A 17964-nucleotide genomic window follows, 5' to 3' on the forward strand; every position below is an offset into this window, starting at 1 on the left:
GGGTTTTCTTTCCTATTGCATTGTCAGACTGCAAATTTTCTGAATTTTTATGCTGTATTTCCGTTTTAAAACTGAATGCTTTTAACAGCACCCAAGTCACGTCTTGAATGCTTTGCTGCTTAGAATTTCTTCTGGCAGATACCCTAAATCATCTCCCTCATGTTCAAAGTTCCACAAATCTCTTGGGCAGGGTCAAATGCCCCCAGTCTCTTTGCTAAAACATAGTAAGAGTCACCTTTACTCCAGTTCCCAGCAAGTTCCTTATCTCCATCTGAGACCACCTCAGCCTGGATTTTATTGTCTATATCATTGTCAGCATTTTGACCAAAGTCATTCAACATGACTCTAGGAAGTTCCAAACTTTTCCACAACTTCCTATCTTCTTCTGAGCCCTCCAAATTGTTCCAACCTCTGCCTATTACCCAGTTTCAAAGTTACTTCCACATTTTTGGGTGTCTTTACAGCAGCACCCCACTCTACCAGTACCAATTTACTGTATTAGTCCATTTTCATGCTGCTAATAAAGACACACCTGGGACAGGGTAATTTACAAAGAAAAAGAGGTTTAATTGACTCATAGTTCCACGTGGTTGGGGAGGCCTCACAATCATGGTGGAAGGTGAAAGGCACATCTTATATTGCAGCAGGCAAAAGGAAAATGAGAGAACTTGTTCAGGGAAACTCCCCCTTATGAAACCATCAGCTCTCATGAGACTTATTCACTATCACAAGAACAGCATAAGAAATACCCACCCCCATGATTCAATTACCTCCCACCCAGTCTTTTGCACAACACATGGGAATTGTGGGAGCTACAATTCAAGATGAGATTTAGGTGGGGACACAACCAAACCATATTAATAATTATTATTATTGATTGGTTCATTATTTAGGCTTTCTGCTTAACATACGTGTAGTTTATATACCACAATTACAGAGTTATAATATTCTGTGTTTTTCTGTGTGCTTACCATTACCAGTGAGTTTTGTACCTTCAGATGATTTCTTCTTGCTCACTAATATCCTTTTCTCTGAGATTGAAGTACTCCCTGTAACATTTCTTGGTTGACAGGACTGGTGTTGATGTAATCCTTCAACTTTGCTTGTCTGAGTTCTTTATTTCTTCTTCATGCCTGAATGATATTTTCAATAGATATACTATCCTAAGGTAAATGTTTTTTGTTTTTTTTTTTTTCCTTCATCACTTTCAATATGTCATTCCACTCTCTCCTGGCCTGTAATGTTTCCACAGAAAAGTCTACTGCCAGACATATCAGAGCTCCATTGTATGTTATTTGTTCTTTTCTCTTGCTGCTTTTATAATCCTTTCTTCATCCTTGACCTTTGGGAGTTTGATTATTAAATGCCTTGAAGTTGTCTTCTTTGGGTTAAATCTGCCTGCTGTTTATTATAGCCTCTTGCACTTGGATATTGATATCTTTCTCTAGGTGTGGGAAGTTCTCTGTTATTATCCCTTTCAATAAACTTTCTACCCCTATCTTTTTCTCTACCTCTTCTTTCTGGTCAGTAACTTATATTTGCCCCTTTGAGGATATTTTCTTGATCCTGGAGGCATGCTTCATTTTTAAAATTCATTTTTATTTTGTCTTCTCTAACTGTGTATCTTCAAATAGCCTTTCTCCAAACTCAGTAATTCTTTTGTCCACTTGATTAGTTACGCTATTAAGAAACTCTGATGCATTTTTCAGCATATGAATTGCATATTCACCTCCAGATTTTCTGCTTCATTCTTTTTAATTATTTCAATGTCTTTGTTAAATTTATCTGATAGATTTTTGAATTTCTTCTCTGTGTTATCCTGAATTTCTTTGAGTTTCCTCAACACAGCTATTTTGAATTCTCTGTATGAAAAGTCACATGTGTCTCTGTCTCCAGGATTGGCCCCTGGTGCCTTATTTCATTTGATAAGGTCATGTTTTTCTGTATGGACTTGATGCCCGTGGCTGTTCATTTGTGTCTGATCATTGAAGAGTTATGCAGTTATCATAGTCTTCACAGTCTGGGCTTGTTTGTGTCCATCCTTCCTGGGAATGCTTTCTACATAGTCCTCAAGCAGAAGGAGTCTCTTCTCGTATCCATGATGATTGTGAATATGCTGGGTCATACCTGAAGCCAGCAAATCTCAGAATCTCACCCAAGGTCCACGGTATGTACTACGTGGTTACCACTGCTGATTATTCAGATCTCAATAGTACTTCTTCAATCAGCAGATGATGAATCCTGCCAGGGGACTAGGTCCTTCCCTTCAAGGCTGCAGTTCTTTTCTGGCCCAGGCTGTGTCTAGAAATGTCCGGAAACTATGGCGTGGAAAAGGGACCTCATGACTAGGACTGGTGCCCTATTCTGCTGTGACTGAGCTGGTACCCAATATGCAAGACATAATAATCTCCACTTTTCTGTCTCCTCAAGCAGAAAAGGGGGTTTTCTTTGGAGCCATGAGCTGTGCAGCCTGGGGTTAGTGGAGGGGTGATGTCAGCATTCATTAGCCACCCCAGCTGGTATTTCAGTGGGTCATGTGTACTCCCAGTCCACTGTCTCTGGTCCCAGTTCAGCCCTAGGACTCACCTAGGTGTTGCAATCTTTGTGGCCAAGACTGCCTTTCAAGTTTATTTGGAGTCCCAGAGCACTTTAGCCTGTGGTGGCAAGGCTTGCAAGAACTCAAGTTCCGCTCACTGGAATCAGCAATTCCTCTCTGGCTAGGGATAGTCTAAATACTCCATCCGTGGGTGTTGGCTGAGTTCTGCCTGTAATTGGCAGCACTGAGTTCGAATGCAAAGTCCCACAGTCACTTAACTCTTTCTTCTCCAAGAATACAGATTCTCTCTCCACGTTGCCCTGTGATCACTTCTTGGGCGCCAGAGAGGGTGGTGTTGGCAATCCAAGACCGTCTTTCTTACCTTCCTCAATGCCTCTTTCAATGATATGAAGTTAATGTCAGGAACTGTGATCACTCACCTGATTTTTCATTCTTATAAAGGTGCTTTTTTTGTGTAGGTAGTTGTCAAATTTGGTGTTTCTTTGGGGAGGACAATCAGTGGAGGCTTCCCTTTGGCCATCTTGCTCCAACTCCTTTCCCCATTTGTTGTTAATCAACCTTTTCTAAATAACTATTTATTCAAATGTATATATTTTTATTCATCAAAAGATGAAAATGGCATCAAAAGATGAAAAATGCTTATATTTTTGGATATTTGTATATAACTGGTATGAGTGTGTAAAATTCTGGTCTTTCTTTTCTGGCTCATAACTCAAATCTATAAAATACAGTTTATTAATTAATTATTTTATTCATTCATTAGCTTAAGCATTTAACTATCTCCCAAATGCCAGATATCTTACTAGGCAAGGGCTAAAACAAATGCCTAATACACATAAACAGACTTGACCCTCAAGAAGCAAAATTCATAAATAATACTATATATACTATGGATGACCACATGTATTGGCTTGCTTGAATCACTAACAGTTTATACCTATTTCCTCATTCGCTTATTTATACTTCTAATACTCTTAAAATTACCCTTGTTTAGACAAGAAATTATATAGAGTTACCTATATATAATATATGAACTTAATTTTCTAAATGAAACTTGAATATATGAAGTTTGAACAATGTAAAAGAAATGTTTATATTTGAGTTTATCAATTTAACGATAAATTTATGTTTAAGATTTTATATAGACACAAATAATGTACTTAGCTTTTCCCTTTTCACATTTTATTAATCAAATTTCATTTAAACTCTCTACATGTATATTTAACATTTACATTTGTATTTTTGACTTCTGTAGAGTGTTTTTACCCAGATATCTAACAAATTTTTAGAGCATATCATGTTTACTTATATATAAATTAGTTGAGAGATATCATTGTGGGGAAAGGGGGATGTATGTATGGGGTAGAAATTTTAATCTTTTGTATGAGACAAGGATAATTTCTTCCCATTCATTGTGTAGATACATATTTGGGACCTTCATGCAACCAACTATTCTAGTGTTGTTAAATAATAAATTTAGTTTTTTTGTAACTTCCAATATTTGGAATTGCAAAGTTTTACTCTCAGGAATAATGACTAGTTCTGAGTTAAATTTATTTTCCTTATTTCCTCCAATCAGGTGATATATAAAGATCCCAAGTTAGCATCAATGGAGGTGTTTCAGACTCAGATGTCCCCACTAAAGAATACTTTGTCAATTAACATAAATGAGTGTTGCCCAGCAACAAAAATTTTGTAAGAACTTAAATACCAGGTGACACTTTATTTTCTAAAGTCCTAATCTATGTAAAAACCTGGTTAAATGTTTGGACATATATAAACATTAAAGTAAAGCAGGTGCTATGATAGAAGAATGTATGAAATTTCAGGGAAGAATAATAGAAAGGACTCAGTCTGGAAATTTATTCAACAGGAAGAAGAGGAAAGAAGAAAAGAGTGTTCTACAACAAAGAAAAAGTGGGGAGGGGGAAGAATAGGGTAAGTAAGAGAGAAAAAAATGGAGCCCAGAATAGGAGCATTTCTTTTAAGAAAGATCTCATGAACTCAACCTGTAAATAAATTTTCCGGGAGTACACATGGTCTAGAGCTCCATGGGGCCTTGCATCAGAAGGGCAGGTATCATCATCTTTGCACACATTACAGACAGAGTTCCAAGAAATGCTTGAGAAGGTTCCGTTTCTTCTTACTTGTGGCATTTTCTGATCATTAAGTTAATACTTGCTTGCTACAAAGAAGCCGAAAAAAATCTGAAGTAGAAAATAGAAGTCACAATAATCCCATGACCCTGAGATACAACCAGTGTTTTGTTCTCCCAAGGTTTCAATATAGTAAGGAATTTCCAAGTAATGAAATATCAAGTCATTTACCTGGGAAATCCAGTGATACAAATAGACATGAACAGAAACAAGAAGCTCCTTATAAAATGTGAATTTTTAAAATTTAATATCTAAGGCAAACCTATGCACGTAATAAAGCACTTGCCTACCAATATCTCTATCACTGCCCTATTCTCTGTTATTTTTGTTGATAGGGAAAGAGGAAGGCTTGATCTGGGAAGGCTGGAGAAAGAAGACTGAAGGATAGACTGGATGACATTGATGCTATTGCTCATGGCAAAATCTGATGCAAGTAAGCCAGGGAAACTTCATGTGACTTTGGAATATCTTTGTATTTTTGAGACTAGGTCAAGAAAGCTCTCCACTGAAGCAGGCAGCCACTCTACACCCCAGACCCCAGCAATGTAGCTATGGCATGAGGTAGGAAGTAATGAATGCATCTGCAGGCAGTACCCTGAGTGTGGATGTTGGTATTGTTCTGACAGGCAGTGGCAGTTGTGTACCCCCAAGTGGTTTGCAAGAAGTATTTGCAAGTAGACACATTGGAGCTGTCAGAGGAGTAGAATGTAGAATAAGTTGTGTGAATGTGGAAACTAGCTGATCAGCTGAATTATGTTCCCCTTTGGGAAATGCTTTGAATCACATCAATTTTCTTATAAGCAAGCTAGAATTCAAGGTTTTTTTCTTACTTCATATGATATCTGAAATATATATGTGTGTGTGTGTGTGTGTGTGTGTGTGTGTGTGTGTGTGTGTATACAATACATCTTTTTCATTGCCCTTGGTTCTGTAAATGATTTTTAAGCACATTTTCTATTTGATTCATCAATCATGAATATCTAATTAATAATGGTACACAATGATCTATGTAATGTTTCTGCAGTCCATGTATTGAGTATTACATGGTTAAGTTTTGAAGCCTCGTAGTTGAATGCTACAGGTAGTAAGGATGTTTATCAAGATTACGCTAAAACAATGGCATTCCTATTTTTTATGTGACTTGCAATCCATTTCGGTTTTTACCCAATGTAAAGGCCTCACTGTGTTCCAAGATGTGTAGATAGTGGAATACACTTTTCATCGAGGCAGGAAAACCGCCTGAGCACAGACCACTCAAAGCAGACGGATAACAAGAGCAATCACATCTCTCACTCAGACAGGCAATGATTCTTAAGTAGTAGTTTACATAAGACATTTGACATTTGGCAGCTAAGGTTGAAGGAATTCATCTTTCTTGTAGAACAACTGCAGACTAAGGCCTTTTATTCAATAGCTGTAAGTCTACAAATATAAGGAATCAACATCCCTGGGAAGTCCTGCTTTGGAGAACAGAAAGATGACTAGTAACAGGAGTGACATAGGAAGAAAGAGACTATTTTTTTTTTAGCTACATCAGGCAAAAGGATTCTCACCAGATCTCAGAAAGATAGTATGAGATTTAGAGTCCTGCTCTATGTGGTGTATTATGCTAAAATTAAAATAGTAGGCTATATATAAGAGAGCAACCCCTCCAAGTTTTATTTTAGCTAGATAGTTGGGCCTGAAAGACATCCTTTATCGAAGTGAAGATTTGGTGTTTACACTGGGCAGACTAGATGTTGCTTAGAAGGATTTTACCTTATTGGGGATGTGGGGCAGAGATGGGAGGATGCAAGTGATACCTTTCCCCCATCAATGAAAGAAACTGAGTATGCTTTCTGAAGCCATGAGGAATGGAGTACCCTTTCCCTAACCTTGTTCACTCCCCTACATTCTTCCTCTCTCCCTGAAGGAGTTATAAATATTAGTGTACAAACAAAGAGTGTAGGAAACATAACTCCATATTTATAGCTCAACTGATTTGTCTCTGAGTTCTGTATCCTGTTGAGCTTGTGGGATACAGCTTGCTCTCTGCCTCCCCGCAAGACTGTGCTACAGTTTTCCCGACTACATCATTGGGGTGGGAGGGCAGCAGTGGTAATGTCATGAAACCCTCTGGTCCTTGTTTCATTGTCCTGGTCCATGAGGAGCTTCAATCTCAATCATTTTGTGCTACAATTAGGGAATTGTAATCTTACAAAATGCTTCCTATTTCGTATGCATCCAAATGCACCATATGACTCTTTTTTTGGGGGGTGGGGAGGGGGTTACCTTCTCCCAGTAATGCTGCTAGAAAGCCAAGTAGAGGGTGAACCTACTGCAGGCTCCGTTCTCTCTCCCTACCTCTGCTAGATTAGAGGAGTCTCATTCTAGTCAACAAATGAGGGAAGATTGGGAAACAACACTTCTTCCAAAATATTCTGTCCATGTGTTTACCTGTCTTTGCTCTTTAGACAAACAAAATCTTACAGATGTTTTTGTTTTCTTCCTGACACATACATTCCCTAAGGTAACAAACACAGAGCAAGCCACAAGCTTAAATATGGTAAAGGGAAAAGGGAATATCCAGAGAGACAAAAATAACATGTAAGCCAATATCTCAAAATATGTTACAGTTGCAAATTTTTGGCCTGTGTGATTTTTTGTTATGACAGGTTTCTAAGCAGTTATTTCAGTTGTATTTAGTAGCTTGATGGGAGGCTAGGCACAGCCTGTGAAGCCAGGGCTCAGAAAGTATAAAGAGGCTAGCAGACCTGCCCACACTCTTGGTGTGGACACTGTCAAGGAAGGCAGTGGGGAGAAGCAGCTCCTTGCTTTTCCCTGGTATGATGGTACAAAGAGCACAGGTTCTACAGTTAGAAAAACCTGCATTCACATCCTTTTCCACTTACTGGTTATCTGATTTTGAGTAAGTCACTTATTGATGGTTGTCACAATTTGGACAGTAGTTTTCTTGAAGTAGGCGGATATTTCGTTTTGTTTTTTTCATCTTTATGTCCTCAGAGATGAGCACACTGATGAAACATACTTGGCATGCAGTAAATATATGTGGAATGCATGTACATAGTTCAACACTTCACAACTTCAGTTTTCTTATTGATGGGAAGTGATAATAGCAGCCGCTCCTGGGAAGATTTAGTAAGGTTCCACATGTAAATAAGCCTGGCAAACCCCTAAAGGGCAGGCATTCGTTAGACAATTATTTCTTCCTTCCTTTTCCCCTCTCCCCTTTGTCTTTTCTCCTACATTTCCTCCTATATTTCACTACCTAGTGACTGTCCATAATTGGCATTTTTGTTCCTAGTAGGCATAGCGTCTCTCTATTGATTAACTCATAAATAGTCATCGTCATTATCAACACTTGCAGCATAAATAGGAGTTGAATGTCTAATCTGTGAGACATTAGGCTGGTTATGTTTTCAACAGCGTTAGAGTAAAAGCAACCCCTGTCTCCTCCACTACATCTCCATCCGCCTGATACATCACTGCCACTTACCCAGGAAAATTAACTGCTTCTTTCTCTCTTTTGAAGAAGGGAATTCTGTCCTTTAATAAAACTTGACTGTTTTCCCATTCGTGATTCTAATCTGTCGTCCATCTAAATCATTTGATTTTTTTTCCTCAAAGTTTTTCTTTTTATAGTTCTTCAGAGTTACTCAGTTTTAAAAAACCCTCCCAAAGAATGCCACTTTGTAAATATCATTATATGTGGCTTACAATTTTTATGTATGTATTTCATTTATAACAGCTTCATTCCTTAAGGTAGTGGTCCCCAACCTTTTTGGAACCGGTACCTGGTTTGGTGAAAAACAATTTTCCCACAAACAAGGGTCTGGGGGCGTGGAAGTGGGTGGATGGTTTCAGGATGAAATTGTTCTACCTCAGATCTTCAGGCATTAGATTCTCCTAAGGAATGTGCAACCTAGATCCCTTGCATGTGCAGTTCACAATAGGGTTTGCGCTCCTATGAGAATCTAATGACGCCACTGATCTGACAGGAGGTAGACCTCATGCGCTAATGATCACTCACTTACCTCATGCTCTGCAACCTGGTTCCTAACAGGCTGTGGACTGGTACTTGTCCACAGCCCAGGGGTTGAGGACTCCCGCCTTAAGGGGTAAGACTTTAGTAGGTAATGTCAATTTCTATGACTTAGAACAGTGATTTTTAAACTTTGTTTCAGGAATAAAACCCCCTTTTTGCCCACAGATAAAAGCTAAATACAATTATATTTTTCTAAAGTCAAATTTGTTCATATAATTCAAAATCATATTTAGTTTACTATAAAGCCATGCCTTTTGCAATCACAGATACTCTGCAAATAGTTAAAAAGCTGGAAAAGCAAGTCTAAGATCCGCATATGAACCGGTTAATCTGGTCTCATAAATTAACATATTGGTGGCATTGTATAACTTTCGTGGAAATGTTTAATATAATAAAGAGATATTTAGTTTAGAATTGGTATCAAATATTGAAAATAATTTTTCTACAACATCTTTGGAGACAAGTTATACCTAGAGTCACTTCAAAACCAATTGCATAAAATATTCAGTGTTACTTGTTTCATGTTATTAAATTAAAAAGTCTTTTGAAAGAAAAGCCAGCTTCAATCGTCTTTGGTAGGTCTATGTTATGCCCATAAAGATACCATGAAGTTATCATGATAAATAATAACTACCTCTGTTGTAACTCTTTTATATTTATATTCTCAATTGACCCTCATAAAAACACAGCAAGATAGTTGTGGTTATTATTCCCAATCTACATAGGAAGAGAAGATTATATAAATTGTTTCAAATAAATTCCTAATTTCAAGATAGAGATTCAAACCTGGGTCTTTGTGTCCCTGAAACTCACAGTCATGCAGAGCCCCAGGACTACAGTGTTGGTTGTTGGTACAGCCCATGCCCTGGCAGAATGGGAGCCTGTGTTCACTGGACACACGGTCTATGATTTGTTGTTTATCCTTTGTTTATGAAAAACAATCCTTTAGTATTTATAAATTTAAGAATATAGAGAATATTTATTCATGACACTCCTTTTTCTGAGAGAATGTAGTATCCTTTCATTTGAAGGAATGTCTTAAACATCTCTGATCAATAGAAACACAGCTTCTCCTACATCTGACTGGGCTGGCTTCAAGTTTTCAGAGGAAGAGGAAGGGAACTTTACATCACTGATGGAGAATGAGAAGGTGAATAAGTATAGGAGAAATTATTGTTTAAATCTGAAAGCACTGGCATCTAGTAAATAATAATTCTGTGCCTGTTTTCATCCTTCCTGCCTCAAATGCTTTCAGAACAAAATGTAAGATGGTCTCAGTAATCTTTATTTGTAGGCTTTAGAGTGTGCTGCAGTGATGGTGATTCAGGGACCAGGAGAGTTTCATGGGGTAGAGGTCAAGATTTGAAACCAGGCAGTTGGATTCCATAGCTTGCCTTCTTAGCCACTATGCTCAATTGTTTTCCATGGTGGTAAGTATAGTATTCCCAAAAGCATTCATTTTTTAAGAATTACCAGCTCTTAGAACTATTAAATATCATCCAGATTTCCCGGCTTTGTAGGTGTCCATGAAGAGGCTGGGAGACCACCAGCTGAAATGTTGCAAGATTTCTTTATTGGTCAGGTCTTTAGATATAATTCTAATGCAATGTTTTAAAACTGGGGTCCTTACATGTAACAGTTTACTCAGATTTGATCTTGAAGTTTTTCTCATGAGATTGGCAATAAACTCTAGCTGTGCCCTGATGGGCTCTAGATAAGGTAGTCATGGATGTTGCTTCATTATCCTGGTAGGTATTCTCATGCCTTAGTGTCTCACCTGTGACCAGGGGTTCCTCTCACAGAAAATTTGCTTGTACTGGCAGATGCCCTTGTGGCTCTTGTCTGACCTGTGTTCAGTTTATTCCTACCAAGGTAACCACTCTCTGAGACAGATATGATTGGGAGGAGAGTTAGATTCAGGGGCATCCATCAGGTGAGACACAGAAGAGGCAACTCCACAAAACACATGAAGTAACAGAAGCAGCATGTTACTTACAGATCCAAGAGGAAAGAGGGTAGCAAGCCTCACAGGGTTAACAGCAAGTGGGGAGTCACTGGGGATATGCACACCCAACCAGTGCATGGAGAGCAAGAGAGAAAGAGTGAGAAATCAGTGGGCCAGGCCTTTCTAAGGTGTTATTTAAGCAGGAATCCCAAGGGTAGTTCTAATTGGTGGGTTTACAACAAGTAGGCATGAGTTCCTTGGAATCATGCTGTGAGTGAAATGTGGTCGCTGTGGCACCTCTGTGCAGCCCACGTGGGGTGTGAGGGTCAGTTGGACAAGTCAAGCAGGTTGTATCTATCTGTCCACAGGGATGTGGTCACCAGAAGGTATTAGTATAAGGCATATAATCTGGATCAATCACATTGAAGAACTGGGAGAGTTGGAGAACTGGAAACTGTGTCAAGGGTTAGTAAATCTTGACTCTGTTGTGAGAAATTCTAATTTATATTCAAAATGCATACTGAGCCAACATATAATTATAAAAATTCACTACATTACCATATTAAAATCTCTAAATTGGATGGGCTACAAGGAGTCCATAAACCCCCCAAACAGTATGTAAAATGTGTACATCATCAAAAAACTAATTTGCCACAATCAAGTAGACTTTATTCCCGGGATGGAAGTCTGGTTCAATGTATGCAAATCAATAAATGACTCATCACATAAACAGAAATAAAAACAAAAATCCCATGATTATCTCAATAGATACAGAAAAGGCTTTCAGTACAATCCAACATCCCTTCTAACAACCTTCATCAAACTAGGTATTGATGGTAGATACCTCAAAATAATAAGAGCCATCTACTACAAACTCAGAGTCAACATCACAACAAACAGGCAAAGCTAGAAGCATTCCCCTTCTGGAACAAGACAAGGATGCTCACTCTCACCACTCCTATTCAACATACTACTGGAAGTCCTAGCCAGGTGAGAGAAAGAAATAGAAGACACCCATAGAGTAAAAGAAAAAGTCAAACTATCTTTCTTCAGACACAATATGATACTATGCCTAGAAAACCCCATAGTCTCTTCCCAAAGGCTTGTAAATCTGATAACTTCAGCAAAATTTTAGAATACAAAATCAATGTGCAAAACTCAGTAACATTTCCATACACCAATAACATCTAAGCTGAGAGCCAAATCATGAATGTAATCCCATTCACGATAGCCACAAAAAGAACAAAATATCTAGGAAAACAGCTAACTAGTGTGGTGAAAGACTTCTACAGTGAGAACTATAAAACACTGCTGAAAGAAATCAGAGATGACACAAACAAATGGATAAACATTTCATGCTCATGAATAAGAAGAATTGACATTGTTAAAATGGCCATACTGCCTAAAGCAATTTACAGGTTCAATGCTATTTCTATCAAACTACCAATGATATTTTTCACAGAATTAGAAAAAAAAAATTCTAAAATTCATTTGGAACCAAAAAAGAGCTAGAATAGCCAAAGAAATCCTAAGCAGAAAGAACAAACCTGAAGGCATCACACTACCTGACTTCAAACTATACTGTAAAGCTACAGTAATTAAAAGAGAATGGTACTGGTTCAAAAACACACACATAGACCAATGGAACAGGTTAAAGAACCCAGAAATGAAGCTGCTCACCTACAACCATCTGATCTTTGACAAAGCCAACAAAAACAAGCAATGGGGAAAGTACTCTTTGTTCAATAAATGCTGCTGAGATAACTGGGTAAACATATGCAGAAGAATGAAACTGGACCCCTACGTCTCACCATATACAAAAAGCAACTCAGGATGGATTAAAGAGCAAAATGTAAAATGTAAAAATATAAAAACCCTGGGATAAAATCTGGGAAATACCATTCTGGACTCAGCTCAGACAATGACTAAAGGACAAAGACTTTAAAAGCAATTGCAACAAAACCAGAAATTGACTAGTGGGACCTAATTAAAATAAAGAGCTTCTGCACAGCAAAGGAACTACAACAGAGTAAAGAGACAACATACAGAATGGGAGAAATTTACGAACTATGCATCTAACAAAAGTCTAACATCCAGGATCTATAAGGAACTCAAACAAATGAACAAGCAGAAAACAACCCCATTAAAAATGGGCAAAGGACATGAACAGATACTTCTCAAAAGAAGACATACACACGGCCAACAAGCATATGAAAAATTTCTCAATATCGCTGATTATTAGGGAAACGCAAATTAAATCCACAATGAGATACCATCTTACACCAGTCAGAATGGCTATTGTTAAAATTTCAAAAGGCAACAGATGCTGGCTAAGTCACAAAGGAAAGGCAATGATTATATACTGTTGGTGGGAATCTAAATTAGTTCAGCCACTGTTGAAAGCAGTTTGGAAATTTCTCAAAAAACATAAAATAGAACTACATTTCAACCCAGCAATCCCATTACTGGGTATATAACCAAAGGATTATAAACTGTTCTACCATAAGGACACATGAAGGTGTATGTTCACTGCAGCACTTTTCACAATAGCGAAGATATGGAGTCAACCTAAATGCCCATCAGCGATTAACTGGATACAGAAAATGTGATACATACACATCATGGAATACTACATAGGTATAAAAGATGAGATCATGGCCTTTGTAGCAATATGGATGGAGCTGGAAACCATTATCCTAAACAAATTAACTGGAACAGAAAACAAAATATCACATGTTCTTACTTATAAGTGGGAGCTAAACATTGAGTACCCATGGACACAACAAAGGAAACAGTAGACACTGTAGCCTGTTCGAGGGCGGAAGGTGGGAAGGAGGGCAAGGATTGAAATACTACTTATCAGTAGTATGCTGATTACCTAGGTGATAAAATCATCTGTACATCAAACCCCTGTGACACACAATTTACCCATGTAATAAACCTGCACATGTACCCCCTGAACCTAAAATAAAAGTTGGAAAGAAAATAAATAAAAAATAAAATTTATACATGCATAGTTGCGATTTTCCGGGAAGAAAATCATAGCTTTTCACCCTATTTTCCAAAAAAGTTAATAATAATCTTATACAAATTGATTTATTGATTATAAAAGTTGTAAATATATTACACTCAAAGGATAAACTATTTTTTGTTAAATTATTAGGAGCAATAACATTTGGGCAAGATTATTAATTAAAATGGGTTAGGATTTGTAATGTCACCAGAGTAACGATTAACTATACATCTATCTATCTGTGTATCGTTATCATCTATCTACTAATATATCTATGGTGTGTTTTGTTTTATAATGGTTTATGATTCACATGTGCTTTCGTCATATATTATCTCATTTAATCCAATGTCAACCTCATAAGTGGGTTAGTATTATTATCATTTTTATAATTAAGAAAAAATATTTCAGGCAATTCCCAACTTCCTGTTATTAAGTAAGGGAGCTAGGATTCAAATCTAGGTCTGTCAACATCCAGCCCCAACAGTTTTCAACACTGACATGACTCATCTTTCTATTTATTTTATTAACAAATTCTTTTTACAATTTTATTGAGAAATAATGGAGAACCAGAAAACCTGCATAAATCTCAAGAAATTTGCTGTTATTTCTATTTTTATTCCTCTATATATGAGGTCTTAAAAAATTAATCTCTGGGTGCTTTTCAAATTTTCTCTTTATCATTAGTTTTGAGACGTTTCATTATCTTATGCTTTGGTGTAGTTTGCATTGTGTTTTGTCTTCTTGCGGTTCATCAAGCTTCTTATCGTTTTCATTAGATATAGGAAAATTTGGCCCTCATATACTTGAATACTTTTTCAGCTCATTTCTCTCCTTCACAGACTAGCAATTATATAATGTTAGGCTGCTAGAAGTTTTCTATAGATCACTGCTTTTTTTGTTTTTGTTTTTCTTTCTGTGTTTAATTTTTAATAACTTCTATTTCTATTTCAAGTTTACTAATCCATTCCTCTGCAATGCCTGATCTGCCATTATTCCCATCTGGTGTATTTTTCATTTCAGACACTAGTTTTCATTCCTAGAGGGTAAGTTTTTAATTTTTTATATTTTCCATGTTGCTACTTAGCATCTTAAACATGTGGAATACTTAAAGTACTTATTTAATGTCTTTGTCTACTGCTTTAAACATCTGTGCCAGCTCTTGTTGTTTTGATTGATTGAATTTTTTTCTTTATGATTTGTATTCGTTTATTTCTTTGCATTCCAGCCAATTTTAATTAGCTACCTGACATTGTGAATTTTACCTTTTTAGATGCTAGATATTTTTGTATTGCTACAAATGTTCTCGAGCTTTGCTCTGGGTGCCGTTAAGTTTCGTGGAAATAGTTTGATCTTTTTTGGTCTTGCTTTTACAATTTGTTAGGTGGGCTCAGAACAGTGATTTATGTAGCACTACTCATGCCCCTGCCTGGGCGAGACACTTCTCTTACTCTACCCAGTGCTCCATGAATGAGGTTTTCCGGTCTGGATGGCAGGAAAAGACACTATCTCTTGTCCTTGTGTGAGTACTCAGCACTGTTGCTTCTAAACCCTTTGGATGTTATATTTTTCTTTTCCCCACTGCTTTGAGTAGTTTTCAAACATACGTAAATTTATTAATACTCTGCTGAATGCTCAAGGAGACCCTACAGTGGTCTCTAATGTTCTCTGTGCAACCTTCTCCTCCTCAGTACTCTGTCTTGACAATTCCCACTACCTTGGTATTTCTGGACTCTCATGCCAACTTCTCAACTCTGAGAGTCTACCAGGCTCTGCCTAGGTTCTTACCTCCCTCTGTTGTATCTTAGAAATTATCTCAAAGCAGTTAATCAGAGGAATTTGTAGGGCTCACCTTATTTGTTCCCAGTTTCTGTCCTTCACTGCCTGATATTCAATGATTGGGACCATTGTTTTATATAGTCTGTCAAGCATTTGGGTTTTTTTAGACAAAGAGGTAAATGCAGTCGTTTTTCCTCCATCTTGACCAGAAGCAGAAGTCTCTTATCCTTTTGTTGTTCATCTATGTCAACACAGAATATCTTTGCAAACATAGAATTGTGCTCTCCTTTTCTGTTCCATGCTAACTTGTATGTTCACGACATAACTTTCTGTCTGTAGACTTACTATATGTTGAAACTAAAATAACTATATCTTATCCAACATGCAACCCCACCACATAATACAATTTCCAGTAGATAATATTCTCTCTATAAATGTTTGAGTGTGCAAATGAATAAATTAACAAATATATAAAACCCAAGTCTTCCTGGGGGAAGGAGATGCAAATATGATGGTTGTATAATGCATACTAGTGTTAACATGTATTTCATACAATAAAATTGAAATAGAAATGAAAAAAAAAAGGAACGCAGAAAAGAAATGCAAAAAAGACTTGCAAATGTTATTAACACTTGCTTAGAAGTGAAGAGGGAACCTTAGCCTTCCAAAAAGAAATGGAGCATGTGGTGGGTCAGACTCCCAAGGAGAAAGGGAGTGTACATACTTTCAAATCCACCTCTTTTTTCATTTCTGCCTTGGTTATCTCTCTCTCTGTCTCTCTCTCTCTGCCCCCCTCCCCTCTTTCTCTCTCCCTTCCATGTCTGATGTTACATGTACTATGTTTAAGGAGTCTAAAATTCACTAGCCAAATAATTGTGTTGATAGAGTTTGGCGGGGACTAGATAGATTGTGTGACTCTAACAAGAGCAGAGGTGCAATCTGTAGTTGCAAAACTGTATAAGATTACTCTAAGACCCCTTCTATTTCTGGGTTTCTCTTTGTCTGTGGGATCCAAGGGGAAAGGAGCAGTCCCTCCAGATTACATTGAAGGTGCTGTGTCTCATGTACTTACAACAGCATAATGTCACATTATTTTTCCCTTAGCTTCCTGTTCCTTCAAAGGATTACTTTAACATGTTATGAATTTAGAAACATTTCACATTTTAAATGTTGTATTTGTTAGTTTTTATTTGTATTTTTTACTTTTTAAATCTTAATTTTTCATGGCTAAAAACTCAGGCCTTATTTAAAAACAAAGTTTACGGGCAAAATAATATTATGAAAGTAATAATTGTATATCTAAAGGCTCCTGGTCTATGTCTTGTTTCTTTCAATTAATATAGCAGCATTCCCAGAAAAGAAAAGAAAACAAACCACAAAAATCACTGCCTTTTAATTCTTCCATGAAAACCATTATGGGTCAGGACACCCTTGTGTATTTTTATACCTGCCCATCTTGATATGTGTCTAATGTTTTCTCCTGTCTTTAATTCTGTAAACATTCTATCCTTAGTGAGTGCTTATTTTTGATGCAATCAAATCTGTGGCACACCTGTCTCTGTGGATGAAAAGAGAGTGAGTCATTTGTGAGGAGGGCGGTCACAGTAACTCTTGGAAGATACAAAAGATGACTTATGAAATTGAGTTTTTGAGGACATAACATGATGCCCTCATGACAGAAAAGAACTCATAGATCTCCTGGAAAAGGTCATCCCCTCGATCTCACAAGGGGATGCAGAGCCATTGCGAAATTCAGCTCTCAAGTTAATGCCGTGGAGTTTAGTAAACAAGTTGTAAGAAATGCCATTCAAAATGTTTATTTTCAGGCTGCTCCTCGTGACTGCACATCAGCCATTTGAACGTGTTTGCATCTTGCTGATCTGCTTCACCTTTGGAAATGCACTTTTTTCTTTGGTACAGATATAGTCTGTGTTTTAGGGACACAAATCAGAGGAATAACAGAACGAGTATTACTCCATTGAGTCGTGGCCTTTGATTTTCAATAGAAGCAGCCTACTTCATTTTGTCACTGAGTTCTTTTCCTAGCTCCCCACTGAAAGGAAAGAAGAATATAAAAATGAATGATAAAAGCCGGCCCTCTGATGGACCAGGGCAGAGAACACAGTGTCAGGATGGCATTGCATAATGATAAAAAAAAGCAATTTGCTGATCTTGGTGAGTGCTTTATCCTCTGCGTGTGTGTAACCTGAAGAGGGTAAATTACATTTTCCCGGTACCACTTCGTACCCATGAGGAGGTAATTTGCCTCATAATGTCAAGATACCCTGCTGCCGTGAAAGTGGTGATAATCCTGACTTACAACAAGAAGAGCGTTTGGCTCACAGTCGAGCTGATCCCTTCATAAATCACGCAATCCAATGCTGAGATGTTTCAGGACATACAAGCAAGTGCACAAATGAATAGATGCTTTTTTTTTTTAAGGGGGTGGTCACAAGTATTTTTTTTTTTTAG

General features: G+C 37.4%; 1 long non-coding RNA gene across 1 annotated transcript; it reads left to right on the forward strand.

The window, feature by feature from the left end:
• Positions 1-4427: 4427 nt before the first annotated feature.
• LOC141408512 (uncharacterized) lies at positions 4428-5147 on the forward strand. The gene is made up of 2 exons (XR_012423655.1): positions 4428-4495; positions 5049-5147. It is a non-coding gene; the product is annotated as an uncharacterized lncRNA (long non-coding RNA).
• The last annotated feature ends 12817 nt before the right edge of the window (positions 5148-17964 follow it).

This window comes from Macaca fascicularis, chromosome 14 (genome assembly GCF_037993035.2).
Source record: "Macaca fascicularis isolate 582-1 chromosome 14, T2T-MFA8v1.1".
In the NCBI taxonomy this organism is placed as follows: Eukaryota; Metazoa; Chordata; class Mammalia; order Primates; family Cercopithecidae; genus Macaca; species Macaca fascicularis.